An 18,665-nucleotide genomic window follows, 5' to 3' on the forward strand; every position below is an offset into this window, starting at 1 on the left:
GTTGGTTCACTTACTTTTATTTTTCAGAGAACTTCCTCCATAGAAACTATTATTTCCAGAAACACTGAAGAACAGTCAACATTAGCTGAGAAAAATGAAACTGGCATTCCTAAAGATAAAAGCCAGGTGCTGTCATGCAGGAACTAGGAACAGACTGATAGGAAAAGAATGTAGCTTCTAGGGAGACTGACCCGTCCTTTCTTCTACCCATGTTTGTAAGGTTCTAGGCCACACCCTTTCATGTTAAACCTTCACAATAATCCTGTGATGGGCTTTTATTGTTGCCTCCATTTTGTCAATGAACAAACATGTCTTTGGTGAAGTTAACAATTCTCAGGGCGAGTACTGGTAAGAAGGCGGGCTAGGTTTCCAGTCCAGGACTCCCTGACCCCAAGCTGTGAGCTCCAGACAGCCAGCGACTTGCTCTCACCAGTGTTCTTTGTGATGCTGATTATGAGTTCGAGGGAGAACAGTTTTGCCTATATTACACACAAAAAGCAGACTCATGAGACAATCAAAATCAGAACAGTGGATGTATTTTTTTCATTGTTTATCTAAAAGGATATCAGAAACAACCATTTCATAATGACAGCCTTGTTTCCAGAGCAATTCCTTTCTCCAAAGTAGTAATTTTGGGAATGCTGTATCTTTATAGTTAGAAGGGGAAAAAAAACCTGTAATATTTCAAAATAACAATCAGTAGTGTGCATTGCTTAGGACTTCCTGAGACAGAAGAAAATAAAATGGTATTAAGAAAAATGACTGTTAGCAGTAAATATCTGAGAAATGTTTTCATATTGTGTGCAATATCCCTCTGTATGTAACAAAGAATTTGCAAATATAAACTAAGTAAATTTATGTATTCAGTATCATAAACACAATAAAAATGCTAAATTAAGTTTAAAACAGTGAAAAGCTTCTATCTATAAATTATTTACTTCTACTTTATTAAAAGTGTTAAAAAAGTGGGCTGTTTAATTATACAAAGTTTTTAGGTTTAAGGACACCATGACAATTTGCAAAGTATGATTTTAGATATTATCAGCTCTTAAAAATCCAGTGGAGGGATACTACATTAGCTTAAGCCCCCATTCTCTTAAGGAACAAACTGAAACACAAGCAGGTGACTTATCCAAAATGACTCCAATTGCCAGCACAGCCAAGAACGGGAAAGAGGCTTTCTTTTGTAAAATGACCCCCACACCCCCACTTAAGAAATGCCCTCAACAAAAACTTTATTTCTCATCACTAAATTCTATCAGGAGATGCTGGCTGTTGAAAGTGGGGTTTAATAGTATTATTAAAAAAGAGAGAGCTTGAAATTTTATTTGAAAGTGCTGAGGTGACATCAAATTCATGAAAAGATCTAAGGAAAATGGTGAAAGAATGGAGATTGGAGGAGAGAGAAGATTATTCATTTTAAAAAAGTGCTGCTGCCATTTTTCAGAGAAACAATTTTTATTTCCTTAAAGTCTTCAGACTGTCCTACAGTTTCCTTAAAAGCCATAATCTTCAACAGGAGGACCACTAATCAATACCATATTGCTACAAGTAAATGCCAAAAAGGAATTCCTTGTAGATGTAGCAGGCACAGGAAAGCGAGGGAACTCTCAAACTACGGTTTTACTCACCTCTTATAATACTACAGATCTGAATCTTACTTCCTCACATAACATCATTTGTAAAGCAACCGAGTGTATTCAAGAGGTGTGTGTGTGTGTGTGTGTGTGTGTGTGTGTGACTAGCCCAATGCTAACCTTGGCTGTCCTAATGTTCTTTCATTTGGATGTACTTTGGATTAAAATAATTGCAGGCACAAATGTGAGTTGCCAGCAAAGGTGACCTTTCTTTAATATTAGATTACAACCTTGTTTCTATAAAAATGAAAGTTACCTTTGAGCACTACTGTCCTAAACCTTGGTTCTAAGAACCAAATGCTTCCCTAATTTATTGCTCATCAAGACTACATTTAATTAGGCATTTACAGGGATGGATTCAAGAGCCTCTCTGTTGGTTGGTACAAAATGTCCTTAAACAGCTACGACCTGTAGTTGGACACTGAAGAAAACAAAATACCAACAAAATAACCGATAATCAGAATTCATGGAGAAGGCGAACAGGCATGAAATGGTTCTATTTCGCCAGTTCATGTGGCTAGCTGATTATCTTTAGAATCAGGCGGTATCAACCCTGGATTTCTCAGAGAACGCTAAGGGTCCGTGCCCGGTTTGAACTGCCGACCGCGGCCCCCTGCCGGCTGCCCGACCGTCGTACTGCCAGCCACAGGCTCAGGCGGCTGCCCCCGGTGCTCCCACCTGCCGCACGACGGCCCCGCCAGTCACACGCTGGGGCCTCTGCCAGCCCCACAGCAGTCCCTACCTGCCGCACGCCAGCTGCTGCGCCCCTCCTGTCAGCCCGCTGTCACATGCAGAAAAATCCTTCAGTGGGTTACCTGCAATTAACTTTCCCATACTGTCTCTTTGCCGGTAGCTTAGTGTTTGTGTGAGGTGTGGGTTTTCTTCTTTTGGACAGTTCGCATACTTTTTTGCAAAGGGATTCTTTTGCAAATGAATCCTGGCTGAAATGCTCTCCCAAACATAAATTTGCTTCTCACACTTTTGACCACCATATCCTTGAACTTAAGAAACAACTAAATCTTAAGTTTAGAATACAGATTCCAACAAAATGCAGGAACTTTAAACAACTTTCTCCCAAAATATACACAAGAAACATTGGAATTCATAACTTCCACATTTTTCAAATCACCAACATTTATTAGTTTTCGGCACAGTTCTCAAAGTCTTGAACAAAAACCTGCCAACAAAAAAAAATCTACAATTAAAAAAAATCATAGCCAAATACCTACTGTGCTGGGAGATATTAGGATAGCTGGAGAGATACAAAAATGCTAAAGACAGGAGCTCTGCTCATGAGCAGTTTTCAATTTACTTTGGGATTGAACTCACATTTTACAGAGTATTACACCAAAAATCAGTTCACATTTAATTACACGGCATACAGTGCAGGATTTGTGTACATACAGTGCTGGTGTTTAGCTACTTTGAGCTGTTAAACCTTCTAAAGGAAGTGGGTCTTGAGTTGGACTAACTTGGCTAAATTAGGCAATTTGTGCTAGAAAATATTATGCCCAGATTATGAAACTTGTTGAATGTCCAGGTTTTATGGAGCCTGAATTGAAAGTGTCTTGGGTAAAAGAGTGATACCATGAACTTCGGAGCAGGCTGAACCATATAAATTTGTATTTTTTTGCAAGTCAAAAGCATTCCGTATCTGCACTTTCTTAAGGTCCAACCTAATTTGAAAGACAAGATGAAGTGAAAAGAACCAGAGAAATTTTCTTTCCTCAGGAACCTCTTGCTCTATCAACTAATTTGCCAAATTACCCCTTTTACCAGTCTCTACCTTCTTAAACAAAGAAATGAAAAGAATGAGAAAAGAAAGAGATCAGAAGACAGAACAAAAAGGAGAAGGAATCAAAAGGCAGGAGGTATAGAAAGATCATGGAATGTCTTAAAAATTCTTTAACAAAGAAAAAGAAACTGTATCTTCTTGGAAATCTCCTGTGTAAATCTGTATTAGATGGGTCACAGCAAAAGCAATTCTGAAAGAATTGGACCTATTTTTAGTTTAGCAAAATAGAACTTGACTTACATTTTTTTCCTTTCCTCCTCCATTAGCTATTAATTTTATTTTCTAAAAGAAAATTAATTCACATTTCCAGGCTCAAAACAAATTCTGGCAACTTGTGTCTTAACCCATTACATGACATTACAATTTATAAATAGAAGAGGATATCCATTTACTGGTGTTACATTTGATGGAAGAATCATATTTCCTGCTAAACTTCAGATGATACAATTGAAATGCCGAACATTTGGCTTCACAAAATGTAAACACAATGTCCTACTGCTCTATGGTCTTCACAGCTGGGATCATTTAACCTTCAGCCCACACTCTGGGACCTTGCTACCTACACAGATGAGCTATACAAGCCCAGCTCATGCATGGAGTCAGCAAAATGTTCTTCTTATTGTTAATCATGTACAATGCCATGCAGAGCCTCCTCCCATGACTAAAACCCCATATGGACTCCTAGCACCCCATTCACTTTGCCTGCATTTTTCTACGTCCTTCTTTCTTCTCTGCAACCATTCCTCCCTCAGATGGACACTTTCTCTAATTTCTTTACAGAAAGGAATGCTATCTCCTTGTCTCTTCTTTAGCTTGCTTTCCCTGAAATAACTGCAGGGAAACATACAGTGAACAACATCATAAGCAATGGTAAAATTACAAAGGCAACACTGGTCATGTCAATTATAATCTGCATTCAAGTGAAAGTGGGTCTAGACATCTTTTTGCCTATTTTTTATATTGTTCTTTCATTGACACAATGTTCTCCTATTTCCATGGAACTTGGGGTCCAATAAAATCTTTCTCTTTTTTCTTCCTAGAAAACTACTGAGTCCTTTTTTCTTAAGCTAAAAGCTCCAACCTTGGTCTCTGTAATTCTCTGAGAAAGAAAATAAAATTGATGAGGGTTCAACTTTTTAAAACCTACGAAGAGATTCATTTACATGTGCCAAGACCTCTGCCAGTAATTTATATTTTAATCTTTGAACTTCCATTGATTGTCTCTACTTGTCTTTTCTTAGAAAGACACACTCATCTTAGATTCACTTTCCAAGCATCAAAATTGAAGTTCCTAGAGCATCCAGAAAGGTAATATAAATGAGTGACAAGGAGCCAGTGTAAGAAAAATAAACAGTAACAGAACTGTGATGATCTGGAGAACTGATGCCCCATGTTAAAGGGGCCACAGCAAATAAGCTCTAGTCGGTAACTGGCTTATGAAAAATCAGGCCAGTGTTCCAATGCATTTTAACACTTTTTTCAAATATTTTTAATTTGAGAAACGAATTCAAAGTTACTCTAAACACTGTGTCAGCCAAATGATAAATCCTTGCAAATGCACCTTAAAAACATTCATTCTAAGGACAAGTAGCTTTAAGCATGCAATTAAGTAGATTATCTATATCAGGGGTTGGCAAAACTTTCTATAAAGAGACAGATAATAAGTATTTTTTATTTTGCAGGTAATATGGCAACTAGACTCTGCCACTGTAGTGAGAAAGCAGCCATAAATACACAAATGACCCGTGGTTATGTTCCAATAAAACTTCATTTACCAAAAAAGAAAGGGGGCCATATTTGGCTCATCGTCACAGCTTACTGAACCCAATCTATAAAAACAAAAGTGAAAATACATAAATTAAGATAAAATTTTAAAATAAAATTTACATAAAATTGTATATACACACATACACAAAAAAAGTATACATACATAGTCTTTATAAGGCAACCCATTCAGAGTTTTTCTGAGTATCATAAAATATAATATAGTATATAATATGTAATAGAGTATAAATATAGCATGACATATAACAGTCAATATATTCCTCATATATCAACTTTAGGAATGCTTGCTTCCCTGGGTTCTGAATCAGATTAGACCCTCTGCTTGGTGTTTCCAATGCATCTATGCCTGCCTTACTATAACATTCACCAAAACATCACATTGTTTTATAACAGTGTGATATTAAATATTGGCTCTGTGTTTAGTAGACTATAACTTTGGAAGACCAATGATTTGTCATGTTGCTTGGTATCTGCTGTGCCTGGCCCATAGTAATCACATAATAAATATTTTCAGTGTGTTTTCTGGTCCTCTTTCCTAATTAATCTATACTGGAAATATTTTGCTATTTTATTTTCTGAAGAGGCAGGAAGACTTAAGATGTTAAATGTTTTGCTAGTGACTTCATTTAAACTAGAATGCATCATCAATATTATTCCTGTGAAATGGCACATTTAACTTTTGCAGTCTTAGCATTAGGATACTGTGAAACTGATCACAGTGATTTTTCTGGCATAACTTAAGGATTAAGAGCCAGATTCCTGGAACCAGTCTCCTTGGGTTATAAATCTTTGCTCCACCACTTACTGTGTGTTATCATTCAACTTACTTGGCTTTCTGTTAACTCAAATTTTCCTGTCTATAAATTGTGGCTAATACTCCTGTCTTCCTCATAGAAAGTTAATGAACAAATAGTCCTTAGAGAAATACCTAGACATCTGAAGCATTCAATAAATATGAGCCAAACTTTTCATCATCTGTGCTTGAAATCGTTTCTTAGTCTCTTCCAGGGCCCTGCTAAATCCAGCTAGTCAAGACTTTGTCCTGGCCACCCCACTGAAACTGCCCTGGTCACACACAGCCATGACCTCGATGTCGCCACATCTAATGATCATTCAGTAGCCCTTGTCTTACTGGATCTCTTAAGCAGCACTTTGATACAGGTGATCCTTCCTTCCTTGAAAACTGTTCTTTACTCTGCCAGTTACCACTTTCCCTTGTTTCTTCCCCTCTGTCCATACCCAGTCCAGCATTTGTTATCTCTTGTCTTTTGGTGATGGCTATTCTAACAGGCATGAGGTGATATTTCAATGTGGTTTAATGTGTATTTCCCTAATAACTAGCAATGTTGAGCATCTTTTCATGAACATGTTGGCCATTTGTATAGAGAAATGTAACTTCTTTGGAAAAATGTCTATTTGAGTCTTTTGTCCATTTTTAAATTGGATTATTTGTTTTTGTTTTTGTTTTGCTATTGAGTTGTGAGAATTACTTATATATTTTGGATGTTAACCCCTTATCAGTATATGGTTCGCAAATATTTTTTCACATTCCGTAAATTTTCTTTTCACTGTGTTAATGGTTTATTTTGCTTCCCAGAAGCTTTTTAGTTTGATGTAGTTTCACTTCTCTATTTTTTATTTTGTTCCTTGTGCTTTAGTTGCGATTTCCAAAAAATTGTGATCAAGATCCATGTTAGGGTGTTTTTCCCTGTGTTTTCTTCTACAAATATCATAATGACACCAAACTCTTGAGATGACACACATGTGCACACCTGCCTGTTCCATAATCCTCTCTATCTTAATTAGTATAGCAAAGCAGGCAGACAGTTAACCACAAAAATCTTTTTTGGGGGAGTGCTTTACTCTGAAGATAGCGTTTGGGGTGGATGTGGACATTTTGTATCAATAAATTACTTTTAGTTTTAATTATTTAAAAAAAACAGAAAAACATTTTACTAGTTCAGACCGAAATACTTAAAATTAAACTTAATCTTCATTCTTATTACACACTGCCCAGACATCTGCAAATCCTGTCACCTCTACCTTTCAAATACCTCCAGAATTCAAAACTTCACCATAGTTACCATTTCCATCCAATCCAAGCCCTACCATCTCTCACATGGTATGTTCTGGTAGCTTCAGGACTGATGTCCTTGTCTTCAACTTTGTCCTTCCCATGGCCCTATACCCCTCACAGCAGCCAGTGTAATCCTTTAAGATGGAAATCAACCGCATGTTACTCTTCTGCTGTAAATTCTCAATGGCTTTGTGTCTCAGACAATAAATCCTCAACATGATCTAGAAGGTTCTCCATGCCTCTCTAACCATATTTCTTTATACTCTTCTTATCATTTATTGATCTTTAACCCCACTTACCATTCTTTGAAAACACCAAGAACACTGCTTATTTAGGGCCTTTGCAATTGAACTTCTCTTTATCTGAAATTCTCCTCCCCCATTTCTTTCATGGCTCTGCACAAATAATACTTTACCAGAGTGATTTTTGTGTCTACCCTGTAAAACATAGTGTTCTCAGTCATACCCAGGCCTCCTTGCTCTGCTTTATTTTTTACAGAACACATCACTAGTTGACACATCATACAATACCTGCAAGACATTGCCTGTTCTCCATACATAAACTAGAATATAAGCAGCATAAGAACAGGAACTTTATTGCTCTTTTGAATGCTCTATGCACATTTTCAATAATGCTGGATGTAGTAGATGCACAAGTAATGTTTTTTTAAATGAATTTGTCATATTTATACAGATTTTATGTATTTTTTTGAAAATATTTCTGACAAGTTTACTTTTGTGATATTCTGTGGTTATCAGTAACATGCATTTCTAGAAATGCCAGCCTTCCTCCCCAAGTAGATTATAAGTGGATTGGAGCAGCATATGTGGTACATCAAGTCCAAAACTAGTGGTTTTCAAATAGTATACAATTTGTAAGGCTACTCTAATTAAAGATGTGAGGACAAAGTTATAAAGTGATATGAACCAAAGCTTCTGAATGAAGTCTAGAAATTAGAGCCAAGTATTAGTTAGGACTTGGAGAAGCAAGAAAAAGTTATTAAGAAAAATGAATACAAATAAAAACACTGAGTGACTCTACTTAACTCTGGCAAGAGCCTATTGAGCCTGTCTTCTGTAAAGTTGTTCTTAAGGTCTGGGCAAGCGTAGCCACACTACAGAACATCTAAAGCCACCAGAAGTTTCCCAGAAGAAACTCTGCTTCACAAACTTTTGCAATCTCAGTACTTAGCAAAGTATTTATACACATAGTAAGCACCTAATAAGCATGCAGTGAAGCCAGTGGTAATAATAAATAGAGAATATTTACACTCCCAACTTAGCAAAATGCATGTGAGATTCTCAGTAGGTGAATACTCTCAGAAATGTGTTCCTTTAGGGGATACAGCATTTTCCTTGCATTCTGTATCTCTTTTGAAGTGCAAACTACTAACTGCCAGCTAATCAAATAGCTCACCTTTCTTAGAAGTTATGAAAGACATAAGGAACTTGATGTCAAAGAGAAGAGAGAATTCTGCTTTGGGATTTCCCCAATAGTGATGACAACCTCTCAACACTATACGTATTTAGTATTTTCATGCCTGTCATTTCATTGCTTTCAGAGAGCCCTCAGTAACACTTTTACCTTAACGGAGGTCTTCTTGGCTTCATGCATATATTAAAGAAAATCCTGAAATTTCTCTGCTGTCTCAATAACCCAAAAAAGTTCATTGGCAGCTGGGCATATTGTGACTTACCTATGAGTTACTTTGTCCTTAGCACATTTGGGAAATTATCCAAAGTACTCCTCTTCCTCATCAAAATTAAATTCTCAATGAATTGGTAATCTGACAATAACCGTTTTAAAAGGTTTTGTTTACATATGCCACACATAGCAAAAACTGAGAAAAGGATTTATTTTTACCCAAAGGACAGTGACTGACTTGGGTGGTGTTTTTATGTTAAATTATATATTATTGATGTTTACATGTCACTGATATAATATTTGGGTTTTGGTGTTTAATTTTTTGCAATCTAAGCCTTTGAATCTCAGGATAAAATCCACTGAACTAACTTTTGGGGAAGGGAGTCTTTTCCAGGAAATATCCTTACTTTTTCCTCTATTCTCAGCATAATTATTAGTAATTCTCCCTTTATTCTAAAAAGTGATTGGATAATTAATTACATACTCATCCTAACCAAACAGTTACTTGATGATGCTTCAGCTACTTCTCCAAACACTTTTTAACTCAACTGTTGAGATAATTTTCAAGGTCAATCACCCAAACTGGAATCTTAGAACATTATTTTATAATCAAATCTCATCGTTTGACCAGGATAGTATTACAAAATGTGATCACTCATTTTAAAGGAGTTAAATAGCAATATTTTTCAGTTCTTTCTAATGATTAAGCATACTTTCAGGAAAAGAAATCTCTCTCACTGAGAGTTTCAAAAAGTGTGTTAGCAACTGAAGGCAAAAACAGCTACAGAGAGAATAGTAATAGTAGCCATAGCAATCGTAACAGCAATGGAGTAATAACTATTTATTGGGCAGTTGCTGTTTTCCAGTCATGCATTAAGCAATCTATAGACGCAAAAGTATATGATCTGCATGTCAACCATGAGAAGTATTAGTCCTATTTTATAGATGAGAAATTGGGCCTTGAGCATAGTAATTTTAGGTTGCTTGACCAAGCCTCGTGGCTAGCAAATTACAGAACAGTGACTCAAAGCTTATTTAAGTTGATTCCAAATTCCATAGCCCTGAACACTAAGCTCTGCTCCCTTTCTAATCTCTCATTCTAGGAAACAGATTATCAGGTGTATTGATGAGGATGGCCGGAGCTAGGGACGCTGATGATCTAGTATGGTGGGGATAGAAGGTGATAGTAGGGAGTTGTACAGGAAGGGTAATGTGGAGCAACCTAATTAGGGGTCTCATGAATCAAGTTGAGAACTGTTTAACTACCATGCATTTAATAAGAACTTAATGGAGTTTTTCTATGAGAATAGTGACAAGATCAAGTTTGTTTCAGAAACACGAGTTTAAAGGAAGAGAAGAGATAAAATTAGGAAGGAGAGAGACGAGAAATGGAAAGCCCAGTTAGGAGATTAGTTCTAGGAAAGAAATAACAAGGTCCCAAGTAGAGTCCTTGACATGAGAATGGGATGGAGGGGATTGATGTGAGATAACTGGGAGCTGGAGGAGGCTTTAGGACTGACTGGCTGAGGTAAAGGGAGATGACTGAGAAGAGAAAGTGACTCTGAGGGATGGCTTGATTTCCTGAGCACAAGGTGGTGCTGTCACCAAGGAAATGTGGGTAAATGGCAGGTCAAGGTCTTTTGGGGAACAGGTGGAAATAAAGACTTGAGTTTAATAATTGTTAAGTTTGCAATTTCTGGTGTCCACATCATAATGACAAGGGATGGGTTGGAGAAGGGGAATCCTAGAACTAATGCAATAGAAATGCTGAGTTAAATTATTTTGAAAACTTGAGTACAACAAGGAATTAAGGCACTAAAGAGCATGTGGAAGTCAGGCTATGGAATTTCATATCAACATTTACCTGTCCAGATTCCTACCTCGTGTCAGAGAATTCAAAATGATTCTGTGCTGTTTCTCTTACACATAGAAAAATGATCTCTTTTCTCTTTTACTTGGTATGATGTATAGAAGATATTGCTCAAAAAACCAAGACAGTTGGTGCACTGACCCCTTTAAGCTGGAAAGAGTATGCTTTTATGTTGAATATAAGTAGTCTTGTGATTTCTGTCCTATCAGTTTTTAAGTCACTGTAACATTTTTAAAAAAATAATAACAACCTTTAGGCTCTACCACGGCTGTCTTTCTCCCCCCTGTATTTGTGCAGCATGGTATAGCTCACCCAGAGGAACAAGATTTACAGTAGGAACAAATATAAAACAGTCTGTTCTTTACTTGCTCGGTAATCTTTTACAAAGAAAAGGAGAGGCAAAGCAAAGCCTTCTTATTCATTAGCATCAGATACCTCGTATTATACTTTCTCACCCTGGTGCTGCTTAAATTCCCTGCACATTCAATCGCTGACAATAGGAAATAGTAGATGCTGGGAAATTGTAAGTCTAGATGTATCTTTTATTGTTTTATTTTACTAAGTATGACTCAGCTAATCTCTCTCTTTGAGCTTATTCTTGCTTAAAATGGTGACATTTATTTCAAAATATCATTGGAATTTCAATAGTTATATCTTATAAGAAGTTAGTTAATCATAAGGACAAAGGATAGACAACTTAGTGTAAATAGTGTCAGATACCTATTAGCTTGTTCATCTTCACAAATACATAAAAAAATTGGGGGCTGCCACTTGAAGGCAGTCTAAAAGAAAACATCTAATAAAAGCTTTACTCCAGGTATTAAGAAAATACATAGAGAGAAAAATGAGGATAGTGAAATAAGGGGTTCTGATAGTTAAGCTCATGACAGTTTTGTCCACCTTGATTGCCTTTTGGTGATCAAGCCCTATCACATTATCCAGAAATAAGTTCTTATGTATAGACAGTATGGACCTGAAGACAACATTTTCTCTGAGGAATTTTCTTTCCAGAGTAAATGAGCTTTGGCCATGTCACTATATTTATATATTGTGGTATAATAAAATTAAAAATTTTGAGAATTTAGTTACTACAAGTACATTTGATTCATATTCTTGATATTCAGTTTCTTAAACTATTCAGATAAATTTTACAGGAGAAAAGTCTTGGAATCACATAAGTAAATCAAACACAAACCAATCAAATAGAAATTGAACTTTGCATATAAGTTGTTTTCCTTTGTTTATATTGAAAAATCAAACATAATTACCTTCTTCAAAATGGCTTTCTGTCACAGTTGGAATTCATTTGATGAAAGAATTGCTTCTATTCAGTCATAAAAGACCTTAAAGAAAGTGGTAGGAATCCCTGCAAAGGTCTAAACTGAAAACACTTGAACAACCCATACACAGCACATGTCTGAGGAGACCTGAAACTTTACCCTGGTAGAGTGGACCTGGAGTGCTCAGATCACCAGGTTGTGAATAATTAATAGATTAGTGCAGGAATAATTAAAACCCCATCTTAACCTGAAGTGAGTGAGAAAAAAGCATTCTCTGTCTCTTCCATCAGGGTCATGGCGCTGTTAAGATTTCAGTGTACTGAAACTGACAGAGACAGGGACATAACTCATTCTATGAGTTCCAAAACTGAATCTGTTGTACTAAGGTTTACTTTTAAACTACATTTTCTAGTTTGATACTTATTCCACATATATTCAGTACCCATAAAACATGTCAGTAACTTTGACCACATAAAATGACAATATATCTCAATACAAATCATTCTTTTTCATTTGAAAACCATGTATCATCTGCTCTGTATGAGGCATGGTAGACACAGAGCAATACAAAGTAAACTCCTGCCCTCTATAATTTAATTGTCAAAAACGGAAGATTGATTTGCAAATCAATAATTATAATTAAATTCCCGATTATCCTAAAGAAGAAAATAAATGACCACTCGGAAAATTAAGAAAATTTTAGCAAGTAGTTGAGCTTTGAGACTGTTTTAAAGGTTGAATAGTTTTCAGATGGAGAATCAGGGAAAGACATCCCTAACTGACTGACCAATATGCAAGCAATGGGGATACAAAGGGATATGGCAGATCTGTTACTTAGAGTAAGCTAAGACCATTACAAAAAGACTGGAGACATGGGGCTTTTCTCCAAGTAGTGACTCAGAATCCCAGGGTCCTTCCTTCAAGGGCTCTGCTATCTCCTAAGGCATGATTGTTTTCCACATCTACCCAACAGATGGCGTGAGATCTTGGAAGGTGATATCTGCTAGCACCAGAAATGGCTCATTTCACATCTATTCATATTCCACTTAATAGAACCTAGTCACATGACCACAATTAACTCTAAGGGAAGGGAACTATACTCTGCCTTCGTTTTCTGGAATTCTAGTGTACTTGGCAGGGGAGGCTAATGTCTATGAATAAAAAAAGCCTCAATAGCTTTTGACAGGAAATGTTTGCTTCTTGCTTACATAACCATGCAATGAAGGTTATCAAAGAGGCATAAGTCATTCAGGGATGAGCTTTCTTCCATATAGTGGTCTGACCATAACCTAGAAAGTTAAGACTTCTGCATGACTCTCAGCAGTAGCCAGAAGACAAAAAAGGAGGCAGAAATATGTGAGAGGCCAGGCCTGAAAATAGTGGACATCCCTTCTACCCACAACTCTATGAGCAGAAATTATTCATATAGTCCCACCTATGAAAGGGTCGGGAACTAATGTCTAGCTGTTTGCCCAATAAAATAGATATTTGTGAACAACTAGCCAGTCTTTGACACCCTTATGTTTTGATTACACCTTTTACTCTCCACATCCAGAATTCCCTCACCACCTGCCTGAAAGGAGATAGCCAAAGTCTCATCCATCACCGACTCTAGCTCTAGGTCTAGGATTTCAAGGGCAAATGCTGTTCCCCGTGATGCTATATGCACTCAGACAGGTTTGGGTGGATGCCACCAATTGTGTGTATACACACATACACACACACACACACACACACACACACACACACACAATATGGAGCAGGGACAGAATTACTACAGTAAATACACCCATTTGAAGACAGGAAGAATGAAGGCAAGCCATTGAATTGCAGCAACTCTGAAATCCTGTTGGGCCAACACGGTGGATGAAGATTCTCTTCCTTGCACTTGGAAGATGTTCCTAAATTACACCGTTTTGCTTTCTGGGAGAAACTCTTTATTTTTCATTGTTCTCCCTGGGCCCTGACTCAGCCTCATAGAAGGCTCTTCACTTGCCATCATTCTCCACTGGGAAGAATGCCATCGTTTGTGGGTGCCCAGCTTTCATAGCTCATTTCCTCTTGGAGTAAGTTTGGTGGCCTGAATTTTGTTTTAATAGCTTGAACATTCAAAGGCTTTTTTCATTTACATTGTTGCCTGCACAACACAAGGCCCTCAAAAATTTAGAAGTGGACTTCTGATTTATTTGCTTCTGGTCAGTTTCATAGGCAATTAACCACACTCAAAATACATTCCTAGACCTCATTTTATTTTCTGTGCTTGTTCACCCTCAACTCTCAACTGAATGAGGTACCTTGACACCAGGTGGAACAATAAGCCTATATATGTGGGATTGAATAACTCAGTTCAACTGAAAAATCTCACATGGGTATCAGAGCTCAAAGTCTTTTTTTCAGTTTTATCTTTTGTGTCTCTTACCATTTCAGAATTCATAATCAATTGCCTTTCCCTCCTTAGAAAGGCCTCCAAATTCCTCTTCTTTTTTGCTAACAAAAAAAAAAGAATAGTGACTAACTGTTTTCTGATCTCTTCTCTTTTTTGCAATACCTTGCTAACTCATCCAATAGCAAACACTCATGAATAATGTTTTCTAATCTCTTTTCATAGAGATAGCATTGGTAGACTTAAGATCTACTTTTCTAGTTATCGTAAGTTACACTTTTACCAAATATTTTGCCATAATAAAGGATGAATCTCAACTGTCATCCTGTTACATCTGCTCTTTATAGCTCACTGCTCAACCACTGAGCCAGTGACAGATACTTTGGATTTTATTATAGCAGAACCCCCACCCCCCAATTTTTGTGTTAGTCTGGTAGGCTAAGGTTCTTAGCATCAACAGTAAAATGTCAATGGATTATCACTCCTCTCAAAAGCTTCTTTCTTGTTTATATTAGTTTAGGCTGGAGAGGACACTGCTTCATGTAATTATTCACAGAATCAAACTCTTGTCTTCTCATGGCTCTGCCATAACTTAGAGGCTCAGAGTCCTCTACTATAGTGGCCTGCAGACAAAGGAAGAGAAAATGAACTTGGAGGATTATATAAGGCTTAGGGACCAGGCCTGGAAATGGTAATATATCACTTCTATGTAAATTTCACTACCCACTACTCAGAAACATGGCCCCACCTTAATGCAGAAGATCAAAACATACACAGAGTATAAGGAATGAGACAAGTTAAATAATGATTACTGCTGGTAGATTTCTGCTACAATAAAAAAAAAGGATTTTTGGTGAGCAATTGGCAGTTTCCAGGACGGTGTACTACTCAGAAAATTAGTCCAAGTGGTAGACATGTGTCTTTAGCACCAGTGGAGTTAACTGTAACCACCAGCTGTGACCAAGGGTGCAAGGGGAAGAGATATAAAAAGACCAGATCATTGAAATCCTTTCCTGCCATGGTAGAGATTTTTTTTTTGCATTCTGTATTCAGGGAGAATCTATCTGAGGTTGTTCTTTTTCCACAGAATAACACCATCAAATCAGCATTATAGAAAGATTACTCTAAAAATACAGAAGAAAGAACAAAACTAAAATCAATTGGACACCATTTAGTGCCATAAATTAGTTAGGCACTATTTCATTTAACTCTAGCAACAACCTCGTAAAGTAGATAATTTTATTGTGTCCTATTTTGACAGGTGAGGAAAGTTTAAAATCACGAAGTTTTAATTATCTTTTCTCTTGTTCCACAGTCAGTCTCAAAGCCAATATTCAAACTGAGAAATATTTGACTCCAGAATTCATATTCTTGTCACAAGATAAGCTGGTTAATTTAAGGGGAGACTAGAGACATAAAGGCATTTTAGAAAATTATTTTATTATCTCACACAAGTGATGAAAAGAGGGTATGTAACTAGGTCAGCAATGAGAATGGAAAAATGGGGACCCATTTGGGAAATGCCTTGAAAGTGTAATAGAATCTGGACATCCAATGAATGTAAGGTAAAGGAGAGAGAAGAAGAAATCAATGATGTCTTGAATCTCCAGCTTAGGAGAAATAAAAGATGTTGTAGGAGGAGAAGCATGTTTCCAGGGGAAATATCAGGTTTAGTTTTGGCTATTTTGAGTTTTAGATGCCTGGTTCATCATATTGAGATACACTTTCAGACTGTGGAAAATAACGACCTGAAATAAGAAAGAAAGCAAAGCAGAAATTTTATCACTATGTTACAGAACTGTGTTTCGGGCAGTCACTAGCAAGTTCACCTATATTCTTAGCTTCTCCCCTAAATTTCCCCTTCACCTTCTTATGCTATTGAAAATACAGGTCTTTTCTGCAAGCTTTGTCTCCCTTGGAACCTCTAACACTGAGTTCGATTTCCCTCTCACAGCACTTACGCTCCTGACTTATATGTGGAGCATGTTATTGTTTCAGAGTAGATTCCAGATCATGTTCCCTCCCATCCCTATAAAGAAGGAAAAAAAAAGCTTTAAACTCTGTATCTTCAGAATACTACACCACCAGTGTTCCCTGGATAGATTCCCAGGGAGAATCTAGTTGAGGCTGAATGAGTTCCTTGCTTCAAGACAAACAACCCCAAAACTCCGTGGTTTATAACAACAATCATTTACTTTTCCATTCACAGGTCTGTGGGCTGACTCTAGCTCGACTGGGCTCAGCAGGACTCACGTGGACTTGGGTGGCCGTGGGGAACAAGAGCCTTCCCCACAACTGTGGCTCCTCTCACCACTCCAGCTTCACCAGAACCCCCTTTCTTCCTTCTTCAATTTATTTTTCTCCTTTGCTTATGATATATCCCCCTTGTTTACTTTGGTTATTTTTCTCTCTTCTCCGTCTGGCATGCAAGATCCATGTGGAAAGAAATGTTTGTTTCTATTATTTACTATTGTATCTCTAGTGCCTAGAAAATACCTGATACATAGTAGGTGCTTAATTATGTTTCCTGAGTTAAGTATATTTTTGAATAAGAAACCTAACATGGCTGAAGCATAATGAATGTGGTCGCTCAGAAAGAATGCTCAGAATGAGAAAACATAAAGCAGTGGCTACAAGGAAGGACACCAAGAAGGAGTGGTTAAAATATCTGACTTGATTCCAGCTTCCCCAGCTCTTAATAAATTAATTACTTCTTATGAAACCATAAATCATACTGACGACTCTTGAGGTTGTCAAATACTTCTAAAAAATATTATACAAATACTAGATCAGTCTGATTGTGTCTGTGTGTATGTTTGATGGGGAATTAGTACAGGGAAAATGTAACTAACAATTACAGCCTTACCTGCAAAGATCAAATTTTGGGGAGTTCACTTGATGGAGTAGCATGTATGTTTGGAAAACCTCAGACTGAAATAAATAAAAAAACAAATGCTTAGTTTCATTCTTGTTCATCTTTTCTCTGATTGTTCTGAGACTCTCACAAAATACAAAAACACAAGTAGTGGAAATGTGGGTCAACAGCTCACAAATCAAAGCAGTTAGCACTCCCATGTGAAAGGTGAAAAATAACTATATCATTTTCTAATAGAAGATCAGAATTTTGTTAACCTTACTAAAACTTCATTCCGTTGAATCAACGTATCTTTCTGGTGCTTAACTCTTCACCCCTTAGAAAATATTAATAAACTAACTTTTTAAAAATAACTCTGTTTTCTGTGCCCCTTTAATTTCCACTTCATAGGCAGTATCCTGTCTATGCGAATGTGCCCACAAACTGAGTGCGTCCACTACACTGGAACTTGATGAAAGGAAAGACTAAATCTTCCAGCTGTACGATTATATGCATAATTTATCAGATCAGTTTCTTTCTGTGGAAACAGTCATGAATTCTCTGTTCTGTACTGTCAATTCTCAGGTTCGTATTATTGTTCACTGTCATATGACTTGCTGAAATAAATTCTAAAAGCACGATTCCCTGTTCTGACACTGGAGTCCAGCTTCAAAAATCACAATTGCTATGAACAGCGTGCTCTGGCTGCCCACTCAGATGCCACAAACCGTTCTGGCCAGCTCTTTCCCTTGCCCTTTCCATTTGCCTAACATTTGGCCTGGTCTACTAGCCAACTTGTATAAAATTAATTGCTTACAAATGGCCAAATGATGTTTAGACTGTATAGAAAGCAACCCAGTAAGGGTTTTCCCACTTAATATGTTTATTGGACAAACATACTATAAAAGACCTTTGGGGGACAAATAGAAAAATTCGACAGTGGAAAAGTACTAGAAGACATTAAGGAATTTTTATTTTCAGATGTGGTGATGTTATTTTAGATGTGTGTGTGTGTGTGTCTGCTTATTTTTATGCACATTGGAAGTACTTAGGAAATGTAATGATGTATGTAATTTATTTCACAATGGCTCAGCAAATAAAAATGGAGTTATAATGTGAAAAACAAAGCTATCAATTTCCAAAACATAATTGATGATTTTCATTAGTTGTCATGTTGGCATTTATTTTTCTGGCTATAAAATAAACACTCCTATGTAACAGTTATTGAATGCTCATTATGTGCGATGCATTCTGATAAGTATTTCACATGCATAATCTCATTTAATTATCTAACAAATTTACTTGTTAGGTAATAATATAATATCCCCATTTAAAAAATG

At 36.8% G+C, this 18,665-nt stretch overlaps 1 long non-coding RNA gene across 1 annotated transcript; it reads right to left on the reverse strand.

The window, feature by feature from the left end:
* Positions 1-2,746: 2,746 nt before the first annotated feature.
* Positions 2,747-12,224, reverse strand: LOC108399255 (uncharacterized). Its single transcript, XR_001853610.3, has 3 exons — positions 12,077-12,224; positions 5,208-5,261; positions 2,747-2,814 (listed from the first exon to the last, which is right to left on the reverse strand). It is a non-coding gene; the product is annotated as an uncharacterized lncRNA (long non-coding RNA).
* Between the last annotated feature and the right edge of the window lie 6,441 nt (positions 12,225-18,665).

This window comes from Manis javanica, chromosome 5 (assembly GCF_040802235.1).
Source record: "Manis javanica isolate MJ-LG chromosome 5, MJ_LKY, whole genome shotgun sequence".
In the NCBI taxonomy this organism is placed as follows: domain Eukaryota; kingdom Metazoa; phylum Chordata; class Mammalia; order Pholidota; family Manidae; genus Manis; species Manis javanica.